Source organism: Xenopus tropicalis, chromosome 1 (genome assembly GCF_000004195.4).
Source record: "Xenopus tropicalis strain Nigerian chromosome 1, UCB_Xtro_10.0, whole genome shotgun sequence".
Lineage (NCBI taxonomy): Eukaryota > Metazoa > Chordata > Amphibia > Anura > Pipidae > Xenopus > Xenopus tropicalis.
Genome location: NC_030677.2, coordinates 167,086,332 through 167,105,928, shown reverse-complemented (window position 1 = coordinate 167,105,928; position 19,597 = coordinate 167,086,332). Strand labels below are relative to the sequence as shown.

Sequence of the window (19,597 nt, the reverse complement as noted above, 5' to 3'; positions counted from 1 at the left end):
ATAAGCCTATTTTATAATAAATAGAGTAGCATAAAGTGCAGTCTGCTCATTTCCAATGGTCCCTCCACATGGGTTTTATAGTTGGGACTTTGGAGAACCTACCTACCCCGTGAGCTGTTCAAATAACATAACTATAATTTCACCTTAACGGAACATCCTCTGTCAGTGCTCCACTCAAATCCATCCCAAGACACAGGATGCCTATTTTAATGGTTAAGGGATATGAGTGTATCCTGTATATGGTGCTCTAAAGGTCCTTCCTAAATAAGGCCATATATGTGCACAGAAGGCATAAGTAGTATTAGTACAAGGGATACAGAAAGAAAATGATTTAAAGCACAATAATCACTTTAATGAGGCTATTGTGATACTAAAATCTACAATTAGTATAAACATTGGTGTATATAGTTTATGTATATGAATATGTAAATATGTAGACCATACAGGTTAGTAAGAGTGTGTGTATGTATGTGCAATGGGGTTCATTTGGAGGGGTTAAACTTGATGAACTTTGGTCTTTTTTCAACAAAACGTGCCCCAACTGCTGTCAGTAACCCATGTCCTTTAGGGCAGAATTATTCTACATTAAACACAGGGGTACTATATCAGTTGCTGGTCTCCTTGTTTATAAAAGAAGCAAGAAAGTCTAAACAATATAAAGCAGCTCAGGGTCAGACACCGTAAAAAGAAAAAAATCAACAATATAGTGTAGTAGGTTTGAAGCCTTGAAACACACCCTTTTGTGATACCACACAATCATTAGAAGGATGTTTCAAAGTGTTTTCAGCACATCCAGAGTAGTATATAATTTCTTGACGCACTGCAGAATATCAGGTTCATCAGGGAAGACATTTATGGTGACATTAGCTATATAAGTGCCTGATGTATTACTAAATCTATTTGCTGGGAATACCTTTCTGTTCAATAAATGATTATTTTATGGTTAGACACCACTAGCAGTGTCAGGCCTACAGGGGAGGGCACCCCGCAACTTGCACACCAAATCCCTTGCTGATCCCTAGGCGAGCAGGGGATTCAGTGCGCAAAGATAGAAATGAGAAGGCAATGCAAGCAGAAGGGGTATGTGCCCAACGCCCCCTAGTGTTGTGCCCTAGGCACATATCACTTCTGCCTGCTCCTAGTTCCGGTCCTGTCTGCTGGTGCCCTTTATCTGCCCAAAGCATCTAAATTGCATTTAAACTACACCACCCTTTCTCCAACACCTTTTGAGGGCAACCAACTCATAGAGTGGGTTGCAATATTGCTGTGTTCTACTGATCAGGAGCTGAGGTTAAAAAGGGGAAATTATTCATCCCCCCCACACATATTAAAAGCATGGTTTGTTTATCCCTTTCTATTTGATGTGTCTGATTCTAAAAACAATGTAACAGGAGCCAGGTTCCCCCAGGTCTTTTAATCAGCTTTAATCATTTTGCATGCAACATTGTCTCAGGAGTCAGAGCCAGGAGTGCAGAAAATGTAAGCAATAAGATACATTCTTCTTTCAATAGCAAATATACATTGACACAAATCTTTGAAACCATTGAACAGTAACAAATACATTTCCTTTTATTATGCAAAAAAATGTCCTTGGCTGGAGCACCCCTATTGTTTTAACACAGGCCTGAAATTCTCCACTCTTTTTAAGTGTTTGCTGAAAGGTTTTGTGTGAAGTGAATGAAAATGTGATTGTCTTTTGGGCACAGGATTTCTGGAACCTGATGGGTTGGATTAGCGATAGTTAAATCTATAAATATTTACTAGATCATTTATGATTTTCTTCATAGGTAATACACATGCTATATATATATATATATATATATATATAGAGAGAGAGAGAGAGAGACAGACAGACAGACAGACAGAGAGCGGTCAAATGAAAACTCTTTACTTTAATTTCTTTTCCACACATCTGATGTCTCTGGGGTGGAAGCAATTCATTGACCCAGAAAGGATTTGATGGCAGCTATTGGGCCTTGAAAGGAAACTGTCTGGCTCCACATGTTAGAAAGATGTCCCACCAGAGATGAAAGAATATAAAGCAGTGACAACTGCACATAGTTACTTCTCTCCCGGCACACACACATTTCTGATGTTTATTTATAAGGCATCCCAGTACTGTATAAAACCTTTGGCAGCAAATGACTTATTGTGCATCCATTAACTGGGCCAAGGGGATACTGCAATGATACTAAAAGGAACTATATAAATATTCATAGGATTAATAAGATATATGGTCGCTTGAAAAGAAGCTCAAAACTCTCCAGCATTAATAACAGTAATAACAGAACATTATACAGTATTTAGGAATAAAAAAAAACACCTTATATTTGTATAAAAAGAACTCATGGTCAGCCTTTGATCATTTTCCCAAGTTAATAATATGCAGAAGTTGTTCGGAAAAGAATAATGACTCGAACAGTTTCTTTAGAGAACAAAGCGACTCTTTTAAAACTTTATTATAATAAGCTGTGCCGTTATGTGATTACAGGGCAACTTACTTCAGGCTTCCGCCGCATTCATTCTGAGCTAACTCTAAAATGGGCGGAGATAAATATTTCTGTGTCTATTAATCCCTAATTTTGTGGAAGAAGTTTACATTTAATAACCAAGCTCTACAAATAAGAGAGAAAAAAATAAAAGAGAGCAATACACTTTACTTCTAAGTTTGTTTAGATAATACAATCTGGACAGGGGTGTAAATATAAAGCTAAGAAAAATACTATTTTATTAGTATATGACAGGGCCAAACCTTTCTGTGGGAGCATATGGGAGCCCAATGACCCAGGCCAAAGCGTAGGGAAGCAGGGCATAACAGGGGAAGGGAAGCTCACTCCCCTCCCCCCATTGCTGGGCTGAAGGAAGATTGACTGGTTCAAGGGACAAGGTGGAGCCAAGGATGAGGATGATGCACGGTCTTATCCCATCAGTTGGTTCCAGACAGCAGGAGGAGCAGCAGCTCGAAACATCCCACCCTCCCCTATTAGGTGGGGTTCAGGTTGTACTTGCAGTTGGTGGAGGGTACCTCTACTTGGAGTTGCAGGGGAAGAAAATGGGGTATTTGACATGGAGCTTGATTAGCTCAGTAGGCCTGGGTTGCTGAGGAGATGGTAGTCAGTCAGTTTAAGGCTGGAAGAAAGGAGTAAGGTCAGGAGTTACATAGGGATTAAAGACAGTTTCCTTGTAGTTGAGTAACAATTGTTGGTTAATGAAAGTGTTTATTACAAGTTATTAATGTTAAATAGGTGTTACCTGATGTTCTGTTATGTTTAATAAATAATAACTGTGGCCTTCTCTTTCCAACAGAGTGTCTAGGAGTCTTTCTTGGGGAAAGGAATGGGGTGCAGGCTGGTAGGAGAGGGGAGGAGAGGGGTTGCAGTCTCAATGCTGTGCCCATCAAGCTGTTTCTGAGGGCTGAGAAATGATCATGCTATAGCAACACATAGGGAATGGTGCTGAAGGAATAGGTTTCTTCTCTTGCTGGTAAAAAATAAAGAAATATGAATTATGAATTATGAAGGGGGAGTTAATGGTGTGGCTTATTAGCTTGGGTAGGTGCTGTGGGTGCTTGTCAGGGAGTAAAGGTGGGTAACTGAAGTGCTGCTCTTTAAATTCTTACAAACCATGTGTGCAGCTATCAGCTTGCAGTGCCCATGGGGTTTATTCCATTTCAGCAGCCCATATGGTGAAGGTCCTGGGTTTAAGAAATTATTCCCACTCTAGGATACTAATCAAATTATGAAAAAGGGGAACTGGGAGTATGGGGGGTATCCTATGTATTTTTGATTTTTTTTTAATAAAATTAACTTTGGTTTTTAGAAATTTGCAAGTTAGGATCTTGTATTTTACCGTGCCCACATTGGGAAAACTGGACCACAGTACATTAAGCTACTTGGGCTGTTTTCATGACATATCTCCATGATTTTGTGTTTACTAGTAAGGCATGTCTCCATGACTGCTCCCATCAACTGAGCAACAATAAATGAGGCCCAGAGTTTGTCACTGGTGAAGGGCCTGTCAGGGTAGCAAGGACAAAGGAGAGACCTTCCAAGGTAAAGCAATTAATCAATACAAGGTATCAGTGGAACGAGATATATTTGATTAGGGTGGCTTCTATGATTCTAATATTTCTATGATTCAGTGCATCTGTTCTTGAAACACATAAGGTTCTTTGTACACTTTATATCTTTCTATTAAAGCATTACTTTTTTTCATTTAAATGCCTACTCTCAGGTCCATAAGTGTCTGCTACAGTTTTCTGCATTGAAAGTGACACCACCAGAGACTGAAATATAATGCAAAGAAATGAAAACAAAACATACACATTATCATAACCTTTTCAAGAGTGAAAAGCAAGACAAAAAAGGATTTAATACAGTAATGTTTGTTTTGCATTCATGTAATTCCAGTTATTCAGAGAAGCAATATTCTGTTCATATGAGCACTGGTACCCTCAGATTTTATCTTGCTTGATTGTGTCTATAATGGTTGGGAATAAAGCACACATATGGTGTATACAGGTCCTTTTCAAAAAATTAGCATATTGTGATAAAGTTCATTATTTTCTGTAATGTACTGATAAACATTAGACTTTCATATATTTTAGATTCATTACACACAACTGAAGTAGTTCAAGCCTTTTCTTGTTTTAATATTGATGATTGTGGCATACAGCTCATGAAAACCCAAAATTCCTATCTCAAAAAATTAGCATATCATGAAAAGGTTCTCTAAACGAGCTATTAACCTAATCATCTGAATCAACAAATTAACTCTAAAAACCTGCAAAAGATTCCTGAGGCTTTTAAAAACTCCCAGCCTGGTTCATTACTCAAAACCGCAATCATGGGTAAGACTGCCGACCTGACTGCTGTCCAGAAGGCCATCATTGACACCCTCAAGCAAGAGGGTAAGACACAGAAAGAAATTTCTGAACAAATAGGCTGTTCCCAGAGTGCTGTATCAAGGCACCTCAGTGGGAAGTCTGTGGGAAGGAAAAAGTGTGGCAGAAAACGCTGCACAACGAGAAGAGGTGACTGGGCCCTGAGGAAGATTGTGGAGAAGGACCGATTCCTGACCTTGGGGGACCTGCGGAAGCAGTGGACTGAGTCTGGAGTAGAAACATCCAGAGCCACCGTGTACAGGCGCGTGCAGGAAATGGGCTACAGGTGCTGCATTCCCCAGGTCAAGCCACTTTTGAACCAGAAACAGCGGCAGAAGCGCCTGACCTGGGCTACAGAGAAGCAGCACTGGACTGTTGCTCAGTGGTCCAAAGTATGTCATTCGGAAATCAAGGTGCCAGAGTCTGGAGGAAGACTGGGGAGAGGGAAATGCCAAAATGCCTGAAGTCCAGTGTCAAGTACCCACAGTCAGTGATGGTCTGGGGTGCCATGTCAGCTGCTGGTGTTGGTCCACTGTGTTTTATCAAGGGCAGGGTCAATGCAGCTAGCTATCAGGAGATTTTGGAGCACTTCATGCTTCCATCTGCTGAAAAGCTTTATGGAGATGAAGATTTCATTTTTCAGCACGACCTGGCACCTGCTCACAGTGCCAAAACCACTGGTAAATGGTTTACTGACCATGGTATTACTGTGCTCAATTGGCCTGCCAACTCTCCTGACCTGAACCCCATAGAGAATCTGTGGGATATTGTGAAGAGAAAGTTGAGAGACACAAGACCCAACACTCTGGATGAGCTTAAGGCCGCTATTGAAGCATCCTGGGCCTCCATAACACCTGAGCAGTGCCACAGGCTGATTGCCTCCATGCCACGCCACATTGAAGCAGTCAGTTCTGCAAAAGGATTCCCGACCAAGTATTGAGTGCATAACTGAACATAATTATTTGAAGGTTGACTTTTTTTGTATTAAAAACACTTTTCTTTTATTGGGCGGATGAAATATGCTAATTTTTTTAGATAGGAATTTTGGGTTTTCATGAGCTGTATGCCACAATCATCAATATTAAAACAAGAAAAGGCTTGAACTACTTCAGTTGTGTGTAATGAATCTAAAATATATGAAAGTCTAATGTTTATCAGTACATTACAGAAAATAATGAACTTTATCACAATATGCTAATTTTTTGAAAAGGACCTGTATATAGCAGAAAGTTTTCTCACTCTGTACAAGCTTTAGGCACATTTTAGGGTGTTGGCCCATGTTAACTATGTCTATTCTGTGCCATTAAAAGCTTATTTTAATTCTGATAGGAATCACAGTGATCACAAATAGTGATCCATAATGTTAATTATTAAAAAGCCTTTTTAAAGGTCTTTTAATGAATAATGCTGTGGATTGTACTGTGCAGCCCTATTTATAGATTGATGACGGCCATCATGGCACATACACTCCAGTTAAATATATCGAAGAATCCCAGTGGTTCCGTGCAACTTTTTGAACCTATTAGCCTACTCCTTCCATCAATGCACAAAAATACAACTGATCCATTTGTCACAGGATTTAACACATTACTTAGACAGACAGGAGAGTAGAATCTACAATAGACTGTTGTGCAAAGGAGCTGACCTAACACTACAATAACATTTCTACACCAAACATCCATCCATTACTCAGAGTTATATTTGTAGCTTCTACTCTTTGCATTTCCATTGAACTAACAAGGAAAATCCAACAAAGGTTTAGTGTATCCTAAAAGAGCATGGTTTCTCTTTAATATATTCTGGGCATGGACATTTGTGGGTAAGACTTCTGTTTGTACAGATGTCAAAACCATCATGATGACGTATAATAGGCAGAATATTAGTGGATATATAGAGGAAATGTTTTTCAGTAAACAGGTTTTTATTAGGATAATTTTGTGTTTGTAGTTTGCCCTTCACAATGTAAAATGTATAAACAGTGTTTGATCATATTTACAGAACTCACATCTGGGCACTTCACTATCATTTACTGCCAGAGGCCCAAGATTTAGTACCGAAAGTCCTGTACCTCCCACTTCCTGTATTATTTTTAGGTTGGTCTTTAGCCCTAAAAGGTTTGTGTTACTGGAAGTAACAGCTCTTGACATTAAGGGGCAGATTTATCAATCTGGGTTAAAGATAGAATTCACCATTTGATAACTATACATATAAAATCCCATAGGAATGAATAGAAAGTAGGTGAATCTTTATGTGGTGAGCTCTAATCTTACATTTTGACAAATCTGCCTCTAATTGATATCAAAATGTAGAATTTGAACTCTATCAAGCGGGCCCTCGTACAATACCTCTGTTTGTCATTGTTTTTGTGCTGTTATTATGTTAACCTAATCTCTTTATTTTATAGCACACTGGAATATTATCTCACTTTGGACCAGATTCTTTTTGATTAGAAAAACTTACCTTGTGGTTTTAATCTGAAAACTGCACTGAAGTGTATAGGAAAATCTGGAATTGAATTAGGCCAATAACATAATTTCCTTTGAAGAATAAGGGAGACAGAAATGGTGATTTGAGTTTATAGAATATGTTTGAGGTTCTGCTTGCTGATAATACCCATCATAACCTACAATCGTAAGATTTGGGCACTGACTGAAAGAACAAAGGTCACTGATATTGATGGGCAAAATAATTCGGCAGGCATGGATTTGTGGTGAACTTCCGCGTTTCGCCATCGGCGGATTATTTTGCGAAATGGGCAACAAAATTCGACCGAAATTGTCGACATGTGCCAGAAAAACTTGTCACCCACGGGTTTATTTTGATGCACGCAACAATTTATTTTTTGCCGCATGACATTTTTGCTGTTTCACAAATTTTTTGGCAAATCTTTCGAAAGATTCACAAATTTTCCGGTGAAGATAAAAGGTAGAGATTTGCTCATCACTAGTCACTGACATGCCTAAAAAATTTTTTATTAGGATTGCTGGGTTCTTTTCTTTGTATATGAGGAGTGAGGAATAAATCCTTAGGTACTGTATACCAAAGTAGATCCCCTGCTCCTTTACATTGAGATGAACCTGGGAGGAGGCCCTGAAGCATACACATAACACTATGCAGAATTATAACCAGTAGAGTAAGGTATAATGAAAGTAGTGTGTTATTTATAGGGATAGCAAAATAAATTAACATCATATCTCCTCACATTAACCTTTATTTACTCTTTTATTTATCATGTTGTGTGAATGTTCCCCACCTGCATTCTCTGTAATGTTAAGGTTAATTATTGCAACTTTGCCTTAATGATCAAATTACTAAGAAAATAGAACACAATGCTTGTTTGATGTTTGCAAGCGATAATTTTAACCTAAATCTCTCTCTTTGTATTCATCAAGAACAGGCACAATCATTTTACAAAATTGCTAGCGTAATGTCGACAAGGGCTACAAGCTTCTCAACTTAACTACATAATTACTTAAATGTAAGCAAAGTGTGTGTTTGTTTACTCCGAATGACCTGTTTATTCAGATTTGAGATTGGGTTTTTTCCGCAACTCAATTAAAATAGCTGAGAAATATGTGAAATTTTAGTGGAATCCCAGCAAATGCCTAAATCAGTGGCTCCGTGGGACTTGTATTCTCAGAATCAAGCTATTTTGTTGTTCAAGTTTATTAAACAATCGCATGTGTAAAAATAACGCATTTCAGTTTTTCTATTGCTATATGCTGGTGATTAAAAAAAATTGATTATGGAAAAAAAAACATTTTTTTTAAATTAATTAATCAATTTAAAAAAGCTAATTAACTTTGTATGAGTATGAAATAAAGTGATTGATTCTAGGTTTCTATTTTGGAGCAATAGATCACAGCGAGGGGCTTCTTTTAAATTGTGAAGTTTTTTTTTTACATTTTTTCCCAAAACACGCTGCTATGTGAGTTTTTCTGTTCCGACATTTCCGTTTGATTATTTGTGCTGAATATTTTGCGCAGGTGTAACTGGGATTTACTTTTCAGTACAAAGGAGCTACACAACCCAGGATAGCTGCAAGTGTCCGACCACCCTGGAGACAGGAATATACCCTTTCAGCAACCATGCTAAGCATTTATAGGTGTTACAGTTACATCTGTGTATTAACATTTCCACGCTTGCAATTAGACAGCTATAAATCCAGTCTATGACTTTTAAGCAGCTGTTGTCACTTACACAGAGCCACAGAGGTCTCACACCATTGAATGGACTGTTAATTAGATCCGTCACCATGCTTGTGATTGCAACCCCAGCGTCCCGTTTTAGCATCTCCTTCACCTACTAAATGTCCCATTAAATGTATAATGCATGTACTGTAAGAGGAGAAAAATGATGCGCAGGGACATAAAATAAATATTAGTGATGAGAGAAATTTTTGCTTTGCCTGTGAAAAAACAATGGCCATAAAAAAAGTTGCACGGTAAAAAAAAAAAAAGTTGTACAGAGTGGAAATGGTTGCTGCGATAAAACAATACAATACTATATTGACTTCAATGTAGTAAGTAAAATGGGACAGTTTTGCTCATCACTAATACACTAATACATAAAACATGTTCATTGCAAGACTCTCATTTGTGTAAATTCTTTTTGAAAAAACAACCTTAAGGGTTGCTTCTAGCGATGGGCGAAATAATTTGCTAGGCATGGATTTGCTGCGAATTTCCACATTGCGCAAGCCGCGTAAAAAAAACAACACGTGTCAAAAAAACTTGTTGCACGCGTTGTTCTTTTGAGTGATTGAGTTCGCTGTTTAGCAAAAAAGGACAGATTCGCTCCTCACTAGTTGCTTCTGCTTTATGGCAGCTCTGGTTGCCTCCCTGGCTATCAAACTATAATAATAGCATTGCCAACCTACATGCACCCAAGTCACATACTGCTATCAACCCAAGTTTTTGAAATCTATGAAAGTGCTGATGGCTAAACATTACTTGATAACCATAGGGAACTTTCACCTCTCACTCCACACTTACTGTCACTTTACACACCTACATGAACACCATGCTAGATACCTTGACCTTATGTTTCAGCCCTCCCTTTTAGAATGTAAGCTCTTGGGAGCAGGGCCCGCCCCTAGTGTCTCCGATCCTCATCCAAATGTAACTGCAAACCATTTTTGTGAATTGTTTATATGTACATGTACATTAACTGTTCTGTCTTTTGTACCCCTCTATTCTGTAAAGCGCTGCGTAAATTGATGGCGATATATAAACAATAATAATAATTTAATGTATCCATCAGCAGTCATATTAAGGTTAGAGGTGCATTGGGTTATTTTGACAGATTCTGCCAACCAGTAGAAAAAAGTGGTGGTCAAAATGCCCCTGTCTGCCTGTGACTACATGTAATGTTATTGAATGAAAATGCCCCCTCTCTTGTACATGGAGCAGTCACAGATGGACTGTAATGCAAAAGTGTACAAGCTGATGCAGAAAGAGAGGGGTGTTTTGACACCAATGTTTTCTGCTGGATGACAGCAGCAATGAAAATGCCTGAATGCCTTTGACCTAAAAGTTTGTGAGTCATTAAATTTAGTGGGTTTTAGCATCAATTCATGCATAATTGATTCCCTGTTTCGTTGAGTTCAAATCTTATCTTTCAAACACACTTATTTTTTCTAATCAATGTCCTTTTTGTAAATCTGTATTTGTATATCTGCAGTTTCAAGAGTGTGGGTAGTAAATATAATGAAAAACAATTTTTAGCCACAGAATATCACTATGAGAAGATAGAAACATTGTAAATATCAGTGTAAAAAATGTGATGTATTCATTTTATATCCTTGTGACCTTGCACTTATGTTCCACATTTTGAATTAAAACCAGAAGCATTTAATTAATTCAGACATTCAATGTTTCTGTCAGGTTGCCAGATACATACTGCAGAGTTTGCTTACATTGCTCATTTAATCAGGAATAAACAGTTTTTAACACAAACTTTTTGATGTCATATAGTAATTAATAAAACTAGATGGATAAGTACATAGATATTCGGATTTACTTTGTCAAAGACAAATGCTGTAGTTTTAACTTGTAGAAGCTACTTTTATACAAATATTAGCAAGTCTTCATGGACTTAAACTGAGACAGTCAGGCACATAGATAGACATACACAAATGTCGGGACTGCACGTGAAGGTGCCCAAGCACACCCCTCCACTGATTTCTCTCATTCTCCAACACAACACCTTGGCTTGGACCACCCGCACATACTCCTCAACATCCCCTGCCCCCATGACTCTCACACCAACCTCCCCCCCCACAGCAAGATAGCAGTGCATCTGCAAGTGGGGAGGTTCAGTGACCCAGGCTTAGAGAAGGGCCTATACCTAGGGTAATGCAGGCAAAAGTGGTACATGCCTAACACCCCACACTCTTGTTGTGCCACAGACACACGCCTCTTCTGCCTACCCCCAGATCCAGCACTAATGACAGAGAGAGAGAGAGATGGATAGATGTTATGCTGTATCCTAGAGGGAGGGGGCACATAGGCAGGCATTTCCCAACTTGACCACTAACTTAGCAATAAATAGCAATTTTACAAAAAAAAAGAGGGGGGGTAAAAACATAAATTATCTGTTTGCTCTTTATGTGAAGATCTTATTGGCCAGATCCTTTTTCATCAAGTTTTTAGTTGTTTGGCTTTTACTTCTTTTTATTTTCATAATGTTTTTTTCTGTGTATTTTAACTTTACTCTTCCCTCATTCACTTTTTCTTTCCCACGTGGCTGTTTATGGTTATTTACTAATATCCAAACCAGCTGAATAAATCTGCAGGACAAAATGTGCAGAGTGAATTTGCAGCAGCAAATTGCTGTTTAATAAATAAGCTTTTTGTGTCACCACAGATACATCACTTGTAATTAAAAAGCAGTTTCAGATTTCACATTGCTCTACTGAAATGCCTCATTGACTCAACAAGTCCTACAAGGCCCAATATAACTCTATTAGCGGTGCATGAACTTCAAATCTCTACAGCGTTGACAGGCCAAGTTTTTTCAAATGAAATGCCTATAAAATACACAATACATGATTGATTAGTAAATTTTTCAGCTACAACTGTAATCAGTAAGGGGCCCATATGCTGCAGGCTAATAATTAATCCATCACAATAACCTCAATTAATCATTATTTAGGATATTTTTACAACAAAGCTTTGTTAAAATGAGGTCCCCTGTTGACTGCAGCCATACAGAACCCAAAAGTATTTTATACTTATAAAATGGACTCACAAATTTGATGTCTGCTTTTTCTGTTACCTGAGCAACTCGGTTACTGTTATATAGTAGAATCTCTTCTTTCTTACTGGGACCATGATCTAAGAACTAAAATAAAAAAAAGTTTTTGCATGTATTAAGCTGTAATATTCTGTTAACTTGCATGGTAACAATTGTTTTCTTGGTTCAGAAGCTTTAATAAATACATAAACAACTATGTAGCCACGGAGGCTGTTATTACATTTCCTATAGGGCTGTAGGGCCCATACTTAAATATAAACAGCTTCATTTAGTGTGGTGAGTTTCTCAGATTGGCCTTGTGGATGATGCTCACTGGCTCTGGTAGCACTGGAGCTTCACTGTATCTGGTGTGTCTCTAGCAACTTCTCTCTATGGAACTAAGGGATTCCCACTGATGTGTTCTAGTGATAAACAGTCATGATAAACCAGTGGTCCCCAACCAGTGTCTTGTAAGCAACATGTTGCTCTCCAACCCTTTGGCTGTTGCTCCCAGGGGCCTCAAAGCAGATGCTTATTTTTGAATTCTTGGCTTGGGGGCAAGTTTTGGAGGCATAAAAACCAGGTGTACTGACAAACAGAGTCTCCTATAGGCTGGCAGTCCACATAGGGGCTGCCAAATAGCCAATAACAGTCCTTATTTGGTACCCCCAGGTACATGTTTCATGCTCGTGTTGCTCCCCAACTCTTTTTACACCTAAATGTGGCTCACGGGTAAAAAAGGTTGAGGATCCCTGTGATAAACAGTCAGGCTCTGGTAGCACTGGAGCTTCACTGTATCTGGTGTTTCTCTAGCAACTTCTCTCTATGGAACTAAGGGATTCCCACTGATGTGTTCTAGTGATAAACAGTCATGATAAACAGTCAGGCTCTGGTAGCACTGGAGCTTCACTGTATCTGGTGTTTCTCTAGCAACTTCTCTCTGTGGAACTAAGGGATTCTTACTGATGTTTTCTAGTGATAAACATGAGAACTTCTGGTACTCCACTCTTTAACTGAGACACAATTCATTTTATTTTTCCATATTGCACTTGTATCTACAGCTACTGTATACAGCTATCCTGTAAATAAATGTAGGTTTGCATATTATATGCCATTGCTGTTGATATGAAAAAGAACTTTTATTCAATAAGTTTCATTGAAATCTCAGGAGGTCTTCAAGCTACCTCCACCCTGAACATGGCAGCAGTGCAAACAGGCCCCCTACCCCTCACCCCCTGCTCTGTTGCAACATTTCCTAATGTAATCTGCTGCTGAGGCTGGGGTATATTTTATTTTTTAAAAATGATATCTAATATATAGAGACCTGAGGGCAGCCCCCAAAATCTGCTGCCCTAGGCAGAGGCACTCAGATGCCTATATATACAGTAAATATGGACTTATATGGCAGTGGTTACAGAGTTCAGACAGTGTTAATTGTGTTTTTGAAACCACTCTAAATCCCCACTCTGAATATCAGGAGCAATTGTGTCTGCTGTAACTTTTTACATGACTGCAATTCTGCTGGAATTCTGGGAAAAATATGTTGCAATGTGGTAAAAAAATATGATAAAAAAAAAATAGTGATTTTGTTCACAGCGTCTTGTAAGCAAATGCTCCTTTATATATATATTATATATATTATACACGTGGATCTAAAGTCTTTGCTCAGTATTGCAGTTACTATAACAGAGAGATGTTAGCTGAACAGATGGGATGGGAATGGGAAATTTTTATCTGTCTGACCTTGGACAAAATTTTCAGTTGTGGATTATATATAAAGTCTACAATGCTCTTGAGAATATATTATTATTACACCACACTGGCTGTGCATTAGGAGATAGTACAAAATAATAAAGCACAGTTATTAAAGTTACGGCACCCACAGAAGAAACGTTACAAATTACTGCCCTAATTAACTACATACGGCCTTGATGAGCCAGCAATTTATGCCAAATTCATCTCCGGCCTCTGTACGATAGCGTAGCCAAATGAGCTTAATGGGAAGTCAGGAGTGGCAAATAGCACTAATGACATTATACTTTCCTGCAACCTTTTTTAATATGTGGTCAAAGGGGCAATAAAACCTAAAAATGATGGTTCTTATAAATGTAACTGTCCATTTATAACATTAAAAAGAGTTGTAGATGGAAAGTTAGCTTTAGAGTCCCAAGCCACTTGCACTTGAGTATCTATTATACGTTTATAATTATACACGAGACGAGGGGAATATTTATTGAGCTGGATAAAATATCTTAGGCTAAAAAAAGTTGGTGTAGGAAAAATGATGTATTTAGCTCCATTGTAGGCCTCTTGTGCAAATAATAACAAGTATCAACAGAACAGACATATTTCATTTCACAAAATGTATAAAATATATTTATATTCTGGGTGGGCGTACTGGTATTTCCGAGAAGTACCTGCAAGAGCATCTTTTCATTACTGTAGGACCAAGCTTATCCTGAAATGATTGTTTAAAAGTATGATTTCCTATCAACAAATTTTAAGCAATATCGTCTATTTGAAACTAGGAAACAACCTGCTTGGTAGTTGGACAATGGGCAAATTTAATTGCTAACAATGAAGATTTTAAAACCTGCCAAGTGATTTTTTACCTATGTTGGATGAAATGTATGGGTGCAGGTACCTTTTATGAATAGGTCCATGTACTCTCCTTTTGTTAACCATTTCAGCCCATCACAGTTTTGGTTTAATTTCTGGTGTTTGTGCTGTAAGTCTTTGCAATTTTTTTGTATGAATCTTGAAGAAACAACAATATATCAGAGATCTTGTTAATAAATATCTAATTATATTTGTTTTTGCATTTACCTTAAAACATTGCACGTTTCCTAGGAAACTTAATTGCGAGTTTACTAGAGGAACCTTTAATGCTTTAATGTAAAAACAACATAGAATAGAAACTCTTTATGCACAGTATATCTCAAGCATCTCTCTCCTTTCCCTGCCCTACTGACTGGAGCAAAGTCAAGGGGCATGGAATGTGTTTTCCTGAGAGCCTATAATTTCAAATAATAAGGGAAAAGTTGAATAATCTAAATTAATATTTTAGAGATTTTTAGTAAAAAGCGTAAGTAGAAAGAGTTATCTGAATGCAGAGACACAGCAGATGGTAAAAGAGTGTAGATCAATATTACTAAAGGTCATCAGCGTGATCACATCAAGCCCTGCATTTTACTTCTGAGTGTGGAACAGGACAAATCATGAAACATAACTTATCCCTCCTAATAGGTTTCTGCACAGACAGAATACACGGGGAGACCTGTGAGATTCAAAGCATAGAGGAGACATTCATCTGCAGTAAAATCAACAAGTTACAAGATATCAGAAACCTTTAGCTGCAAGATCCCAGATGGGTAGCTTGCCTTATCCGACTCACTGCTTCTCCAAACCAAAAGCATATGGAGAGAGCAGGTGTGCCTTGTAGCGCTGGGAAATGGCAAGAACTAGAGATGCTATTTAAAGTTTCTAAAGCAATAATCTAGATGTAATACAGGAAACATATAAAGATTTAATATTCCCCTAATTACACACTTGGCTAAATCTGCTTTATAGACAGTAAAATATGTAGCTGCGCTGTTGGCTTTGGATAATTTCAGGCTTTCTTGATGTAAATGATGGCACCTGTATTGCCACTTCAGAGAAGTTCCAGTGTTTTCAAGGCTTTTATTCCAAATACAAGATAAAGCTGGGGTTAGATTTCCTGGAGCAGCAGCTGGGGGATGTTCATTTCATTGCCTGCCACAACATCCACCTGTTCATTCTGTAACTCACACTTCTCTCCTCTCTTGGCAAAAGTGAATTTCTGTCTCTGTTCCATTCTTACTACCTAAGTTATTGAGGGCAGAGGTATTTAATGTACCCATTACGTAGTCAGCCGGATCTTATCTGCCATCAGACCATGTTTTTCCTGTAATACAATCTACTGTTCTGCATTCTGGCCCTGTTTCCCATTAGGATGTACAGAAGTTCTTTGCTGTAAACTCACATATATTATTTGCTTGGAAATTCTTCATTTCCTTCAATATTTTCTTTCAGTCTTTCAGTATAAAAAATAAATAATAACTAGCATGTATCCAAATCGGATATGTTCTAAGATAATCAATAAAACAGTATAACTCAATTTAATTTTGTATTTTTTTTTTTTACATTTGTTTAATGTAAATATTAAGGGGGTTATGTAAAAGCACTAAATTTGCCCAGGGGCAGTAACCCATAGCAACCAATCAGCAGGAAGCAATTACTGGTCACCTGTTTAAAAACTATCATCTTATTTGTTGGAGAAATTGGTTCCCATTGGGGTATTATGAGTATTCTCTAGCAGGGGTCCCCAACCTTTCTTACTTGTGAGCTACAGTCAAATGTACACAAGCATCATAAAAGTTCATGGAGGAGCCAAATAAGGGCTACGACTGGCTATTAGGCAGCCTCTATGCACACTATCAGCTTACAGGAGGCTTTATTTGGTAATAAATCTTGTTTTTCTTCAACCAAAACTTGCCTCCAAGTCAGGAATTCAAAAATAACTCCCTGGTTTGGGGGCACTGAGAGCAACATCCAAGGGCTTGGTGAGCAACATGTTGCCCCTGAGCCACTGGTTGGGGACCACTGCTAGTATATAAAAGGAAATGTATCCCATAGTTCTTCTTCTTTGGACTCCACTTTAAGCAGGGTGGGATCTAGTGGAAGGTCAAAAAACACAATTTTCAAAGGTCAAAACTTTGTCATTTTGAATGCTGCAGACATGAGTAGCATAATTATGTCTGCCAAAATATACATCTGATTATCTTTAGTTAAAAAGAAAATTACAACATGCCAATGGCTTGAAAATGCTCCATACATTAATTAAAAGTTAGCACCAAGGTATAATTTTGAAAAAATTCCCTAAGTTTATTCTTAAGTGAATAAAAAGATTAATTTCCCTAAGTTTTAAAGTTTATATCTTTGAAGTTAAGACAACAGGGAAATCTAAGAACTACTTTTTTTCAAGTTTTTATTTTCCTTAAGATTCTAAATTAATTTCTAACTAGTATATCAGTATATAGCAATTTAACTATATTTTAAGTTATAAATTATTATTTTTTTTGCAAAATTAGATTAAATTATATGTAAAAAAAAAACTGCATGAATCATAAATAAGGAAAAGCAAAAAGCACCCATTTTACTTTAGTGAATCCAAGAAAAAAATGGGAGTCAATTGGCGTTTTTTCTTGGGTGTTTTTCTCACAAGAGAAAAACAAAAAAATTTTCCACGTGAAACAAAATACGTGGCAAAATTTTAGCACAGATTCTGCAAAATTTGTACCACTTGTGAAAACACAAATTTCACTGCAAATCTGTACCAGGAGAAAACATGTGCTTATGTACTGTACATATATCTTGTATGTATATCTTTATTTATAAATCGCTACTTATGTACGCAGCACTGTACAGTAGAATACATTAATACAAACAGGGGGTTATTAAGATAATAATAGATAAATACACAGTATAACAATAAATACAAATAAATACAAGATATAGTTGCAATAAGATAAGAGTCAAAGACCCCATTGATTTAAAAACTCCATTTATTTCTAAATTATTTGCCAGTGACCCCAACAATCACAAAACTTTATTACTTTATTGGCATTTATATAATTACAGAATTCAGTTCTGTTATATCTGAAACAGTTATTACATTAATGTGAATACTGTGTTGAGCCCCGTGTACAGTATATATGTCTTCTTGCAACCTTAGAAACCATGCAATCTTTAGCAATATCCATACTCTATCCATAACACTTGCAAATAAGGTGTGACTTATACCTGTACCATATAAGAGGATCTTCCTTGCCCCAGTCCATTACTTATTTCTTATATGTTGATGAAGCTAAAAAAAAATCTTTACATGAGCTAAAATCATCTTTAAAGTTCCAGGGATTTTTTTTGTGTGTGCAAAAATAACATTATTCAGAACAGCAGGCCTCCAAATATCCAAATATATAGAATATATATATATATATATATATATATATATATATATATATATATAAATACAGGTATAGGACCTGTTATCCAGAATGCTTGGGACCAAGGGTATTCCAGATAAGGGGTCTTTCCGTAATTTGGATAAAACATTAATTAAACCCAATAGGATTGTTTTGCATCCAATAAGGATTAATTATATAATTATATCTTAGTTGGGATCAATTACAAGGTACTGTTATATTATTACAGAGAAAAGGGAAAGCAGTTTTCAAATTCTGAATTATTTATTTATTATTTGTACGGCTAATTTTTTCATGACTAATTTTTGCCTTTTTGCAGTTTTGTCAAATAATTTGCAGATGGCAAAATGCGGAATTTCACAACGCATCTATGCCTGGCAAAAAAAAATAAGCTCATCACTATATATATACTACAAGGTTACTGATTTTTTCAATATATACAACATATATATACAGTTTATCAACTTATCAACAATGCCCCATGTAGTTAGCAAAAAAGTGCAGATACTTGCAGACTGGTCTTTAAATTTAATGCCATGTTAGATTCAAAATATGTAGATGGGGGGAGACAAATAGGCCCCCTACTCTCTTCTACCTTGTGTCTCTTTCAGAGGTAGGAGCGTCTGGTGCTGCTCTTTGCACAGAGTACCACATTTTTGCTACAGCTTCAGGGGGCACACGTGCTAGTAAATGAGCACTAAGGAGCATGCTTTTTGCCTACTTATAGCTCTTACACTTGGGCCCACCCAGGCTTTTAAATGACCCCTAATGTGTGTCATTGTAGGTAAGGAATACACATGAGACAAAAAGAAAAATCCTCAAATTTTTTTCTGTTTATGTTATGTAATGCTTATTTACTTGAGGTATGAGTAGATAAATATACATAGGTGCTCACATAATAAAAGGTACAAAGTTTGTTACAGGTCTATACCAACTAATCACAGGCAGTGGCACCACTTACTGATCGCTTGTTTTAAAGTAAATGATCTTGTTGCTTGCTATATGTTACTGCATCTGGACAAACTTTGCAGCTTTTATTACATATGGGAATGGGAAAATTATTATTATATTAGGCTATTGTGCAGAGGTGAAACACCATGACACAATTACCATCTGCAAAGACAAACTGAGCATTCCAGCTCCCTGCAAGCACCTCAGCACTACAAATGCCTCATGTTAAAGGCTTTTATGTGAGATATGTAATGAAGAGTACAAAGAAGGAATAGAAAGTGCATAAATGTGAAAATACATTATAATTTATTAATATTTGAGATGCATTTAGGCCCAAACCGTCTAAATAATAGCTTGTGACACTATAAGTACTGACAATGTTTACTGCCTCTTAACCAATTACTCATGTCTCTGTAACTCTGTTTGGCCCCAGGGCGCTCACTGACAGTCTATCCATCTACAACTAGAGGTCCAGCCATCAATTTATTTTTTTCTGTACTTGTGTGTGGGAATTACTGATACT

At 37.2% G+C, this 19,597-nt stretch overlaps 1 protein-coding gene across 1 annotated transcript in view; it reads left to right on the top strand.

Moving 5' to 3' along the window:
* chsy3 (chondroitin sulfate synthase 3) overlaps nucleotides 1-19,597 on the top strand; it is a 173,868-nt gene that overhangs the window by 109,988 nt on the left and 44,283 nt on the right. The gene's annotated exons all lie outside the window — the stretch shown is intronic.